The sequence below is a fragment of the Erpetoichthys calabaricus genome, chromosome 7 (genome assembly GCF_900747795.2).
Source record: "Erpetoichthys calabaricus chromosome 7, fErpCal1.3, whole genome shotgun sequence".
NCBI lineage: Eukaryota > Metazoa > Chordata > Cladistia > Polypteriformes > Polypteridae > Erpetoichthys > Erpetoichthys calabaricus.
The window spans coordinates 59,576,849-59,590,567 of record NC_041400.2 but is presented as its reverse complement, the minus strand read 5'-3'; positions in this window follow the sequence as shown (position 1 = coordinate 59,590,567).

Below are 13,719 nucleotides of genomic sequence, written 5' to 3'. Positions count from 1 at the left end.
AAGGGGTCGCCCATGTAACACCTAGCTGCGGCAGATAGAGGGTCATTTCCAGAGGGTGGGACTGGACCGCGTGTCTGCCTGGGGGTTTGCAAACCGGGATCCCATGTTGTTTCATTTTGTAGTGGGTGCGGCAACACGCTGTACCAGTGCATGCTCCCCAACTTGACTTGACTTGATGTGTCAGGGTGAGCAGGGGCCACTGTCCTCAGAAGCCATGAATGATAAGAACAGGAAAAGGTGCTATTCAGGCACAGTCCATAAATAACATTGACAGCTCAGATGGCAGTTGCCCATACCTGGCAAGGTTCATAAAAAACTCAATGAGTATGCAAATACGTGAGTAATTATAATGGCGAGAATCCATCACCAAGTCAGAAGCCGGCCTGATGTTGCCTTACATTCTGCTGGACTGAATGATGTCCATTCATCAAGCATTCCCCACTGAAGAACTGAATTATGATTGAACTGTTCCAAAGGCTTCTTTCTGGCCTGGATATGTATGCATAAATGATTGTTATATTGTTAATTTGCTAGTGGAAGCTTCATTTTAAAGCAAGTGAAACACATATATCTCTTTTTGTACCATATTTCTCTTGTCTGCTTATTTTCACCATGGTTACTAAATAGATGTGTGTAAGGCTGGAGTCTGTTCTGCATTCAATAAAGAACACAATCCCAGACATTATGTGGCCCCTGCTGGAAACAACGGGTCAAACCTGGATAAGCCACTAGTCAATTCCAGGGTACATTTACTTACACACCCCTACTTACTCATGTACAGTAAAATTTAAAAAGAATTTCTACAAAGCAATGCACAACATAGGCATCAGACATGGGACAAAGCTTATAAATTTCTGGTGGAGGAATTCCTTCATACTTACAAAGGTCAGTGTCTTAAGATTCTTATGCCAATACACTAATAGTTTCATCTCATTGTTTTCTTGTATTCAACATTAGCTTCTTTGGTTTTTACAGATATCACAATGTTTAAATATAAAATAAGTGAGGTAAATTAACTGTGAATTTATATCTTGACACTGCCCATCCTATTTGATCCATACATTTTCTTATCGATCATTTATCATTTAAAATGTAGTCACTCTGAGCTAGGAGTTAACTGCCTAAAATGAAATGTGCAAACATACAGATTAAGTTGTGGTTTTTAACTTACACTTCCTATCATTAGCTACAAAAAATATATATATAAATAAAAAATAACAGCATAACAGCAGTAACCAGGTGCTGGTGCCATTGTGTAGTTGTGTTCCTTTAAGAAGGGATCCGCTATGCTGTTTTGTGTCATAATTTCCTCTGAGATGATGATTTGCACTATTAAACACTGATTCCAGCATTATTAGGCCAACAATGGTGTTCCAGCTAAAACACTTGGGACAGCATCAAACATTGTTTCTATGTAGTCATGCGACTTGAAGTGCTGGCTGCAGACATATATGCAGCCATGCTGAAAAGAAAAATTGGTACTTCATCATTTTTAATTGTTTGGATCTATTTTCTTGTCTCTACTTTAGTAGTGGGAAGTCTGTGGAAACTTAGGTAAGGATGTTTTTCTTTAGAATTTGAGCATTGAGTGATAATATGGAAGATGTAGTTTTTGGAAACACATTCTCACCTCAATGATGCAATGGGAAAAAATACAGTAGCATGAAAAGGTCTTATTAAGCTAACCTACATGGGAATATGGGAATCTGACTACATAAAAAACACACACACACACACTTGACTCAGAAAAACAAACCCAAGTCTCTGAAATTGCAAGAAACTAACTGTAAGAGCCAAGTTAAAGCTTTAAGTTAAACTTATATTAGTGCTTGGTTAAGTAGAATAGAAAACAATTTTCTTTCATAATAATAATTCATTACCTTTATATAGTGCTTTTCTCAGTACTCAAAGCGCTATCCACACAGGGAGGAACCGGGAAGCAAACCCACAATCTTCCACAGTCTCCTTACTGCAAAGCAGCAGCACTACCACTGCGCCACCTGTGAGGACATAGTTAAAGAATATGGTATAACTTTTACCCCCTGTAGTTAATATGAGATTTAACTTTCTTAGCTATATCTGTAATAGTGTGTTAATTAAGTCAGTATGCTTTGGAATAGGAACATTACTATCATGGACTGAAAGACCAGACGTACAGTTTTCTGATCATTTAGAAATGGTTTGACTATATAAACAAAATTCAAGAATGAAACAAGATATATAAGCTTCAAACAAAACTTTTCTTTTCTTTGCTATATCTTTTTTTTGTGTGAACTGTTTTGCCTTGAAGTTTTACTAAAGCTTTAAAAAGCAAAGATATTTTGTCTGTAGATTAATTTCAATATGTCAAGCTATTGACAGAATCCCATGAAGCAAACTAAAGCTGCAGAACTTTGGTAACTTTGGGTAAGCACAGCTTCAGCAACAATAACAACTGTACCATTTTTGATATATTTTTAGATTACATTTAAAATACAGAATTTAGCAATGGTTGGTGCAATATACTACACTTGGTCATCATTCATGTGGAGTTTGCACATTCTCTGCATGTCTTTGTGGGGTTTTCTTTGAGTACTGCATTATCATTTGCAAAGTCATGCAGCTTAAGTTGACTGCATATACGAAAACTGCCAATGTACAAGTGTGAGAAGGGTTTTTTGAAGTCCTGCAATGGACATGTGCCTTATACAGTGGTCAGTGTTGCCAGCCCCATTTGACACTGTATTGGCTTAAGTGGGTTTGATAAATGTTTTTTTTCATGTTTTTATGTTATTGAAGAATAGGAGCAAATAAAAATTCCAAAGTACTTTATTTATTAATTTTATTGTAATCATTCCATACAAATAGATCAATTTATACAAAAATGGTTTGAAGACAAATCAAACCCCACCCTTGAGAAGGAGAGCATGGCCAAAGGAGAATTGCTAAGGACTTTTTAATAGGGCAAAAATAAACAAGGAAAATATATATACAGTGGAACCTCTAGATACGAATTTAATTCGTTCCAGCACTGAGCTTGTATAGCGAATTTCTCGTATCTAGAACAAACGTCCCCATTGAAAATAATGGAAATCCAGTTAATCCGTTCCGCATCCCAAATATATTAACATAAAAATCAATTTTCCTAACAAATAAAACTGATAAATTATATATACTGTAGTCTACCTTTAATAAATAACACTGGTAAATAATATAACTGATTATTAAAAGAATCAAAACAGGTGTCCAAAGTGCAGTAGAGCATTCAATAAATCTTTAATCCTTAAAACAGTTGTGAAGTGGAGGTTTAAAGTACATAAGAATAACAATCCTTTAACACGAGGTTAAAACGTCAACAGGAAGCAGTCTTCAAAAAACAGATGACAATCCCCGGTGCTTCTTCTCTGTTAGCGTCTCACCTGCTTCTCCCATGCGGGCTCTGCAACAGGCGAGACACTTAATGCAGCTGACCTTCTCTACACCGTCCTGCTTCAGCTGTTTGGCTCGCCTGTTCAGCTACACGCGAGCCTGTACTCGCTCGCTCTCTTGCACCGACTTCCTACTGCTGCGGATTCCTGCCTCCTCCTGCAACCTCCGTTCTCTCTCCTCTCCTCTCCTCTCTTTTCTTTTACTTCTTCTCCCCCTTAACCGTCTCGTGCTTCTCTATATATGCGGGGAAGACATGGCAGCTGCTAGGGTTACCACTTTTAATACAAAAAAATAAGGGACGCATACGTATTGATTCAAAACGGGACGCGCAATTTCATTCTCAAATACTGGACGATTCTGTATTTTAAAGGACGGGTGGCAACCCTGCCCAGCCCATCAGCCACAGGACAAATCATGGATGTGGGCAGTTTCCCACCTGTGCACTTAGGTGAGAAACGGAGACACCGCAGATCGCCCTGCGGCTCGCTACAGCTACCACGCCCCCTCGCTAAGTCGCGAGCTATACCCACAGCCTGGCTCGTGGCTCGTTACGTGAGCCAATGCTCGTATTTAGATCTGAATTTTTCGCTCATACTTTCCTCGTATTTTGAATTTCTCGTATACTGAGGTGATTGTATCTCGAGGTTCCACTGTATATATAAATAAATAAATGGAGAAGGATAAGAAATGCGGAAATAATTATTTCTTCTTATTCTAAAATATTATTGATTAGATCCTGCCAGTTTTTGAAAAAATTCTGTACAGATCCTCTAACTGAGAATTTGATTTTTTCCAATTTCAAATAATATAAAACATCGGTTTTATCAGAGTTAGGATTCTTCCAATTTAACAAAATAAGTCTGCGTGCCAAAAGTGTAGTGAATGCAATCACAGTTTGCTTGTCCTTCTCCACTTCAAGTCCATCTAGAAAAGCACCAAACACAGCTGTTAATGGGTTAGGAGGGATTGTGACACCAAGGCTGTCTGAAAGCCACTTAAAAATTTTGGTCCAAAATCATGTTAATTTGGTGCATGCCCAAAACATGTGACCCAGTGAGGCAAGAGCTTGGTTGCAGTGTTCACAGGTTGGGTCTTGCCCTGGAAACATTTTGGACAGTTTTAATCGAGACAGATGAGCTCGATATATAATTTTTAGTTGAATAATTCTATGCTTTGCGCATATGGAGCTCGAGTGAATTCTCTGCAATGCTACCTTCCACTCCTTTTCTGATATACTGTATTAATTAAGAGATCTTTTCCCATTGTCCTCTTGGATCTTTGAAAGGAAGGGACTCTAACAAAATTTTATATAATGTGGAAATGGTGTCTAATTCCTCGAAATTGAGCAGTATTTTTTTCCAGCATGGTGGAGGGTACGAGATGAGGAAAATCTGGCAGTTTCTGATTTGAAGATAGTGAAAGAAATGTGTAGCTGGGAGGTTGAATTTGGAACGTAATTGTTCAAAGGATGCAAAGATATTGTCTATATAAAGATCTCTGAGCAACTTAATCCCAAATCTTTTCCAGGTATTAAAAACTGGATATGTTTGCGAGTGTTGAAAGAGGTGGTTCTCCTGCAGGGGTACCACAGATAAAAGATTTTCCATCTTAAATTGCTTTCTAAATTGGTTCCATATTCTGAGTGAGTAAAGCACAATTGGGTTATTGGTATATTTGCGATAACTTGCATTTATTGGAGCGCAGAGCAGGGAATATAAAGAAGTACTACAGGATTTTACTTCTATTGCGGACCAAGCCTGTGTATGTTCATTGTGGAGACTGGCTCGGACACAGACAGGCAGACACGCTCATGTCACCCAACACACATTTATTTACATTAGTTTCAAAGTCCATATTGTGCTCACAAACCCCAAAGTCCTGGCCACACCACAATGCCTTCTCTCTCTTCAGGCCGCCTCCTTGCCGTCCTCCCGACATCATCTTTCTTCCTCCCGACTTTTGTCAATGACTGGAGGGAGGCAGCCCCTTTTATACACACCTGGATGTGCTCCAGGTGCTGCCCGGCAATCTTCCACCGACACTCCCCAGTGTGGCGGAAGTGTCGGCTGTGTACCCGGAAGCACTCCGGGTGTCCCTTCTTCTCTTTCCCCCAGCACCTCCGGGTGTGGCGAAAGCACTGGGGTCCAGGGTGCCCAAGGCATCAGGGCACCCCCTTGCGGTGGCCACGGGCCCCTACAGAGTAGAGCTTCCAAGCTCTGTACCCGTGGCCCCCAATACAACCAGGGTGGACACCCCCTCGCGTTCTGGAGGAGGAATGAGCTCTCCTCCTGTCCCCCTGGGCGTCCTGGCCGGGCGAGAACCCCGACCGGGTGCCACATCATTTATTTGTGTCCAGGTTTTTATGCCTTGTATGTTTGCTGCCCAGTAATAAAACTGAAAATTAGGTAGAGCCATGCCACCTTCTGCCTGAGGTCTTTGTAGGGTCGCTCTTTGGATATGTGAGTGTTTTGAGTTCCAAATAAATGATATATATTGGAATGTTTTGAAATAAAAAAAGAAGTTTAGGAAGGATATTCATCTTAACAGCATTAATTCTTCCGGTTAGAGTGAGATGAAGGGTTGACCATCTATGCGAGTCTTGCTTAATATTTTCCATACAGACGGCAAAATTTTGTTGATAAAGAGCTTTATGTTTACTTTTGATATTTACCCCTAGGTATTTAAACTGATCTGCTAAGGTAAAAGGTAGGGTGTCCAATCTAATATTATATGCTTGTGAATTCACTGGAAAAAGTATACTTTTATTCAGATTAATTCTGAGACCAGATATCTTTTGAAATTCTGTAAGTGCTGTTAAAACTGCAGGCACAGTGTTTTCTGGGTCTGATATATATAAAACCATATCATGTGCGTATAGAGAAATTTTCTGTTCCAGTCCTTCTCTGATAATCCCCTTTATCTGATAAGAATTTCGACAGTGGACCACCAGTGGTTCAATGGCGATTGCAAACAGCAGTGGTGACAAGGGGCATCCTTGTCTGGTGCCATGTTCTAGCTTAAAGTAGTCTGAACAAATGTTGTTAATACAAACTGAAGCTTCTGGATTGGTATACAGTAGTTTGATCCATGCACACATATTCGGGCCAAACCCAAATTTCTCCAATGCAGTGAAAAGGTTGTTCCATTCAATCATATCAAATGCTTTTTCTGCATCTAGTGATAATAATATCTCTGGGGTGTTTGACTTTGGTGGTGAATATATTACATTAAACAGGCGTCGGAGATTGGACGATAAGTGTCGGCCTTTAATAAATCCAGTTTGATCCTGAGATATTACCAAAGGCAGCACTTTCACCATCTTTCTAGCTATAATTTTTGAGAGTATCTTAACATCATTATTCAAGAGTGAAATTAGTCTGTATGATGCACATTGTAACAAGTCTTTATTTTGTTTAGGAAAGACGGTGATTAATGCTTGACGAAAAGTTTGAGGTGGAATTTGATTGTCTCTAGCTTCTGTAAATGTTGCCAATAAGAGGGGAGCTAGCTGAGTGGAGAATTTCTTATAAAATTCTACAGGGTAGCCATCAGGGCCTGCTGATTTCCCGCTTTGAAGTGACTTTATAGCATCTAGTAATTCTGATAGGGTCAGAGGTTTATCTAGTTCCTCAGCATTTAAAGTATATATTTGTGGTGTCTGTAATGTATCTAGAAATGCATTAGATTGTGTGTGGTCTTCTTTGAACTCAGAAGAATATAAGATTTTATAGTAATCTCTAAATGTGTGCATTATATTTTTATGGTCAATGATTTCTTCTCCATTCGTGTTGGTGATTACTGGGATTGCATTGCGAACTTCTTGCTTGTGGATTTGTTGAGCTAAAAGCTTATTAGCTTTCTCTCCGTGTTCATAGTAATGATGTCTTGACTTATAAATAAGTTGTTCAGTTTCTTTAGTTGCCAAGATGTTGAGTTCTGTATGCAGAGCCTGCCTTTTCCTATGAAGAGCCTCACTTGGACGCCTGGCTTGATCTTCATCTATTCTAGTAATTTTGCTTCTTAGCTCTGATGCTTTCTTGGTTTCTAATTTATTTCTGTGGGAAAGATATGAAATAATATGTCCTCTTAAGAAAGCCTTTAGAGTTTCCCAGAGTGTTCCTGCAGAAACCTCTGAGGGTGTGTTTGTCTCTATGAAGAAGCTGATTTGTTTGGATATAAATTCTGTGCAGTTCTCGTCTGCTAATAGAAGAGGGTTAAGACGCCATCTGCGAGGTGAATGTGAGGGGCTTAATGATTTTAGCTCCAAGACTAGAGGGGCATGGTCGGAGATAACAATTGTGTCGTATTTGCATGATTTAATCATAGGCAAGAAATTATTATCTATAAAAAAATAATCAGTTCTTGAGTAGCTATGATGCACTGGTGAGTACAACAAATATGTTCTTGAGTTTGGGTTAAGAAACCTCCAGGGACCTGATAAGTTGTGGTCAGTTACAAACTGTGTAATTGTCTTTGCAGTGTTAGATATTGTCCCCCCTGTGACGGGAGTCCTATCTAAGAGTGGATTTAAAACACAATTAAAGTCCCCAGCCATTATAATTTTATGACTGTTCACATTGGGAATGGATGCAAATAGATTTTGCATGAATTCCTTATCATCGACATTGGGTGCATAAACATTTATCAAAATCATTTTACTGTTAAATAAGTTGCCCATGACAATCACATATCTCCCTTCAGGGTCCGATACTACATCTGTTGCTACAATGGGACTGTTCTGTGTATAAGAATTCCCACACCTCTTGTTTTCTTTGTAAAGCTAGAATGGAACATTTGGCCAGTCCAGTCTTTTTGTAGTCTGGACTGATCCTTGCTTAGTAAGTGGGTCTCCTGTAAAAATACTATTTTAGCGTTTAAGCCTGTTAGGTGAGAGCATACTTTCTTTCTCTTTAATTCGTGATTCAGGCCTTTAACATTCCAGCTCACAAAGTTAATTGTCCCATCATGGAGACATTGATTCTGAGTTTTTAATGTAATTTTATAGTCTTAACTGGTAGTGAGGCAGTTTTAATCTTAATTTCAAATTTCCCCACGAGTTATTGCCATATAGCCTATTGTTACGTTGATATTTATAGTTATAAGGATTAGAAGAATAGATTTGATATAGCTCTCCTTCTCTCCCCCTTTATGCCCCCACCCCCCCATTTTGCCTATCCGCATGAGGATAGATCCCACTTCGCACTGTCCCAGTCCTCTGACATACGAAGAGACAGAGCAAGTCCAAAACAAAACAAGCCCTACCACCCCCCCCCCACCCCCGCAGCGGCTTTTGAGAATAAAAACAAAGTAGAGATATCTATTGCAGCTAAAGTCTAAATACTATCTGCCCAAAATATAATCATTAACAGTCTTTAAGCTTAAAATATAACCTTCAGCAATTTTAAGATATTAAGATAATAAAATAATGAACCCTGGGAATGATTTTAAAAAGTGGTCTAGGTTAAACATAGTAGATCCTAATGCAATAGTAGAAATAGCAATTAACCAGGGGTATGATGTTAAACAGTCTACTTTAGGGTAGTAAAAAAAACAAAAAAAAAAACCTTACTTTAATTACTTCCATACACTCACGTCTATAGCTGTAATTAAAACATAAACATATAGTGTCCAAGTAAAGAAAAGGATGTATAATTATAATACCCGTCCCTTTTAAAGTGGATCAGACAGCAGATGATAAGTCCTTCCCATGCCATGACAGAATACGGCTCATTATTGACTTTCAAAAGAGTGTCGGGAACAGCTTCTTTAATTCCTTTTCAGCTTCCTCCTTTCTTGAAAATACATAATATTTGTCTTGAACTTCCACTTTCAGTTTGGTGGGATACAAGAGGCTGTATTTGATATCGGCTTTCCGTAGCAACTTTTTAATGTCAAAGTAAGCTGCGTGTTTCGCAGCTGTTAAAGGTGAGAAGTCAGGGAAAATACGAATGAGATTATTTTCAAATATAATCTCTTGCTTTTGTCTGAGAAGTGCCATCACATCAAGCTTACATCGTAATCGCTCGAAGCGAACAATAAAAGACCTGGGTTTAAAGGTGTTCGATCTGAGTATGCGATAAGCTGCTGTTATCTCGGTATCTAATTTAAAGTCATCTCCAATTATTATAGAGAGTAATTCTACTGCAAATTTCACTGGGTTTGAACTCTCTCGTTTCTCAGGCATACCTTCAATTCTTATATTATTCCTTCTGCACCCATCTTCCAGGGCCGCAAGTCTGTCTCCGAGTTTTTTGCATTCGGAATTCGCAGCTGTAGCTTTTTCATTGGCTGTTTCAGCTCGAGCCGTGAATGCCTGCTTAACGTCCTCCAGCTGATCTGTAACATCATTCAACTGATCGGCAAGTTTTTTCAGTTTGGATCTATTTTCTTCAATGTGTTCCTCTAATTTCTCCACTATGCCTTTAAAGGTCACATCAAAACGTTTAAATAGACGGATTTCCCGAGTTTAGTTATCCTAATAAGCTCACTTAAGGCCGTAGCCGTGGCAGTGGCCAGTGTAGAGATCATCTCTTTCAGTTTGGTCAGTTTGCTTCGGCTTTCGTGCTCCGCGAGTGGAATAGCATCTCCTGTTACAGCAGATGCTGTGGGCTCGCAATGAGTAAATGTGAGCACGTACTGAAGGGCCTTTTCTAGTCTTGAATGATCCTCAGAAATCGGCGATCCATCGAGACCTGTGTTACTTGCACCCTCACTCCCATTTTCACTCTCGACAGGAGACAATGCAGTGGAGTGGGGTCCTAGGAAGTCTGTGCATTCGTCTGCCTGTTCCAGGTCAGGCTCCGAGAGGCCATACCTCGTACTCGGGCCGGACGTCTGTCCAGACTTTAAGTTTTATTTCCGGTTCTTTCTGACTTCTTTTCTTGTTACTCATGTTTATATATTGTAGTGGAAGTTCCTTGGGTCGGGTAAATACAGGATACAGTAATCCCTCCTCGATCGCGGGGGTTGCGTTCCAGAACCCCCCGCGAAAGGTGAAAATCCGCTAAGTAGAAACCATATGTTTATATGGTTATTTTTATATTGTCATGCTTGGGTCACAGATTTGCACAGAAACACAGGAGGTTGTAGAGAGACAGGAACTTTATTCAAACACTGTAAACAAACATTTGTCTCTTTTTCAAAAGTTTAAACTGTGCTCCATGACAAGACAGAGATGACAGTTCCGTCTCACAATTAAAAGAATGCAAACATATCTTCCTCTTCAAAGGAGTGCGTGTCAGGAGCAGAGAATGTTAGAGAGAGAGGGAGAAAAAAGCAAACAAAAATCAATAGGGCTGTTTGGCTTTTAAGTATGCGAAGCACCGCCGGACAAAGCAGCTGCAAGAAAGGGAGCAATGTGAAGGTAGTCTTTCAGCATTTTTTAGAGGAGCATCCGTATCCTCTAGGCCAGTGTGCGAACAGCCCCTCTGCTCACACCCCCTCCGTCAGGAGCAGAGAATGTCAGAGAGAGAGAGAGAGAGAGACAGAGAAAAACAAACAATCAAAAATCAATACGTGCCCTTCGAGCTTTTAAGTATGCGAAGCACCGTGCGGGAAGCATGTCGCTTGACAAAGCAGCTGCACCGAAGGGAGCAATGTGAAGGTAATCTTTCAGCATTTTTAGACGAGCGTCCGTATCATCTAGGGGTGCGAACAGCCCCCCTGCTCACACCCCCTCCGTCAGGAGCAGAGAATGTCAGAGCGAGAGAGAGAGAAAAGCAAACAATCAAAAATCAATATGTGCTGTTTGATCTTTTAAGTATGCGAACCACAGTGCGGGAAGCATATCGCTTGACAAAGCAGCCATATGTAAGCCCAGCAAGGAAGAGAGCAATGTGAAGGTAATCTTTCAGCGTTTTTTGAGGAGCAGCCGTATCCTCTAGGGGTGCGAACAGCCCCCGTGCTCACAATATATTTGAGGAGTTTTATTTAATACGTAATACACGCTCTGGTTGGGTAGCTTCTCAGCCATCTGCCAATAGCGTCCCTTGTATGAAATCAACTGGGCAAACCAACTGAGGAAGCATGTACCAGAAATTAAAAGACCCATTGTTCGCAGAAATCCGCGAACCAGCAAAAAATCCGCGATATATATTTAAATATGCTTACATATAAAATCCGCGATAGAGTGAAGCTGCGAAAGTCGAAGCGCGATATAGCGAGGGATTACTGTACCTCAAAATAATAATAAATATGTGGGAAAATAAAGACGCTGCTAATGGAGCTCCGCTTCAGACGTCCATCTCCCGTAACGGACGAGACCAACTCCTTTATAAGTACTTTATACATGTAACATCATATGGACTAGACTATGACCCCATGACATTGGATCCTTGAGGCAACAGCACAACTGTTTGTTTATTGCAAATAAAACGCATGAACATGAACAAAAAGAAATCTCAACCACTAAGAAATACTGTACATCTTTCACTATAGTGTTAAATTAGTTCATCTTTTTTCTGATGCAGGTGTTGATTGAAACAGTCCAATATTTAGCAGGCAGATTACAGTTCTGGGAATTTTAGTAATTCTTGTCAAAACAGGGAGCTTTTTGTGTCAATTTAATCCATTTTAAATCCCTGATTTATTCTTGTTTACTAAAATTGCAATAGCATTTGTGATAGATGTGATTCAGCATGGCCATTTGAGCTTTTTGTGACTCTTCTTAAAAAGAAAATTATATAAGATGTTTGCATAAAAATACATTTGATATTATCATTTATTATAAAAAAATTTTAAATCTCAAACATTTAAAATCAAAGTTGCCTAAAGGCATCCTATATGACAACTCTTAGTGGTTTTATTACCTGTGCACATTTCCTGTTTATATTTCTTGCAGCCTCTCAAACAGCTTGGGTTCAAATTATGTTGCTGCTTCCTTTTGAAAGTGCAAGATTGGTGACTTGGAAGGAATTGGAGGAGACTTCTTCTGGATGGAAGATGTAAGGGGCATCTGCCTATTTACCAAAAGAGAGTAAAAGATCATAAAGGCTTAACATGGGATCACAAGATCTCCTGACACACAGGTGGTAGTATAGTATCTACATCTTGTGAAGCTGGTGCCATGTGGCCATTTAAGATGCAAGGTTGGTTGTGAGGACTGCTGTATGTTATTACCCAATCACTAGAAGTGAGCATACAGTTGTCTCCATAGAGAACAGAGAGCTGGAGGGTATACATGGAAAAGGACATTTAAGGGCTATTCATAATGCAGGAGTGCAGGAAAACTTGGAGCCACTAGAAAGAATACTAGCCTGTTATCTCGGTAGAAGAAAGTGCCTCCTCCAGTCCTAGAGGTAATTCAGGAGCTTGTCCAGAAGTGAACCTGAAAATTTTAAACATATGAAGCATATATTTTAAAAGGGAACTGCACCTGAAAAAGTCTCCAGTCATTACACGTGAGACACTGCTTGAACAGTAGGCTGGATTAAGTGGACAATGCAGACCTGCTGTTGAACAATCTAGACGAGCACAGGCCATTCAACCCAACAAAGCTCACCAGTCCATCCATCCATCCATCCATTTTCCAACCCGCTGAATCCGAACACAGGGTCACGGGGGTCTGCTGGAGCCAATCCCAGCCAACACAGGGCACAAGGCAGGGAACCAATCCCAGGCAGGGTGCCAACCCACCGCAGAGTAAAAATAAGTAAATAGATAAATAAATTAATAAGTGAATATAGATAAATGGAGAAGAAAAAGAAAAAAAAGAGAATAGGGAGAGAATCTGCTTCCTCAGTGCTTTAAAAGCTTATTCTAAAATGTTACTGATTAGATCCTGCCAGGTTTTGAAAAATTTCTGCACAGATCCTCTAAGTGAGAATTTGATTTTTTTCCAATTTCAAATAATATAAAACATCAGTTACCCACTGACTTAAATGAGGAGAGTTAGGATTCTTCCAGTTGAGCAAGATAAGTCTACGTGCCAGACTACATGCCAATTACAGTTTGTTTGTCTTTCTCCACTTTAAGCCCATCTGGAAGTACACCAAACACAGTTGTTAGTGGATTAGGAGGGATTGTGACACCAAGGCTGTCTGAAAGGCATTTGGCCCAAAATTATGTTAATTTGGAGCAGGCCCAAAACATGTGACCCAGTGAGGCTGGAACTTGATTGCAGCGTTCGCAGGTTGGATCTTGCCCTGGAAACATTTTGGACAATTTTAAGCGAGACAGATGTGCTCGATATATAATTTTTAGCTGAATAATTGTATGCTTTGCGCATATAGAGCTTGAGTGAATTGTCTGCATTGCTACCTTCCACTCCTTTTCTGATATGTTGAGGGAGAGATCTTTTTCCCATTATCCTCT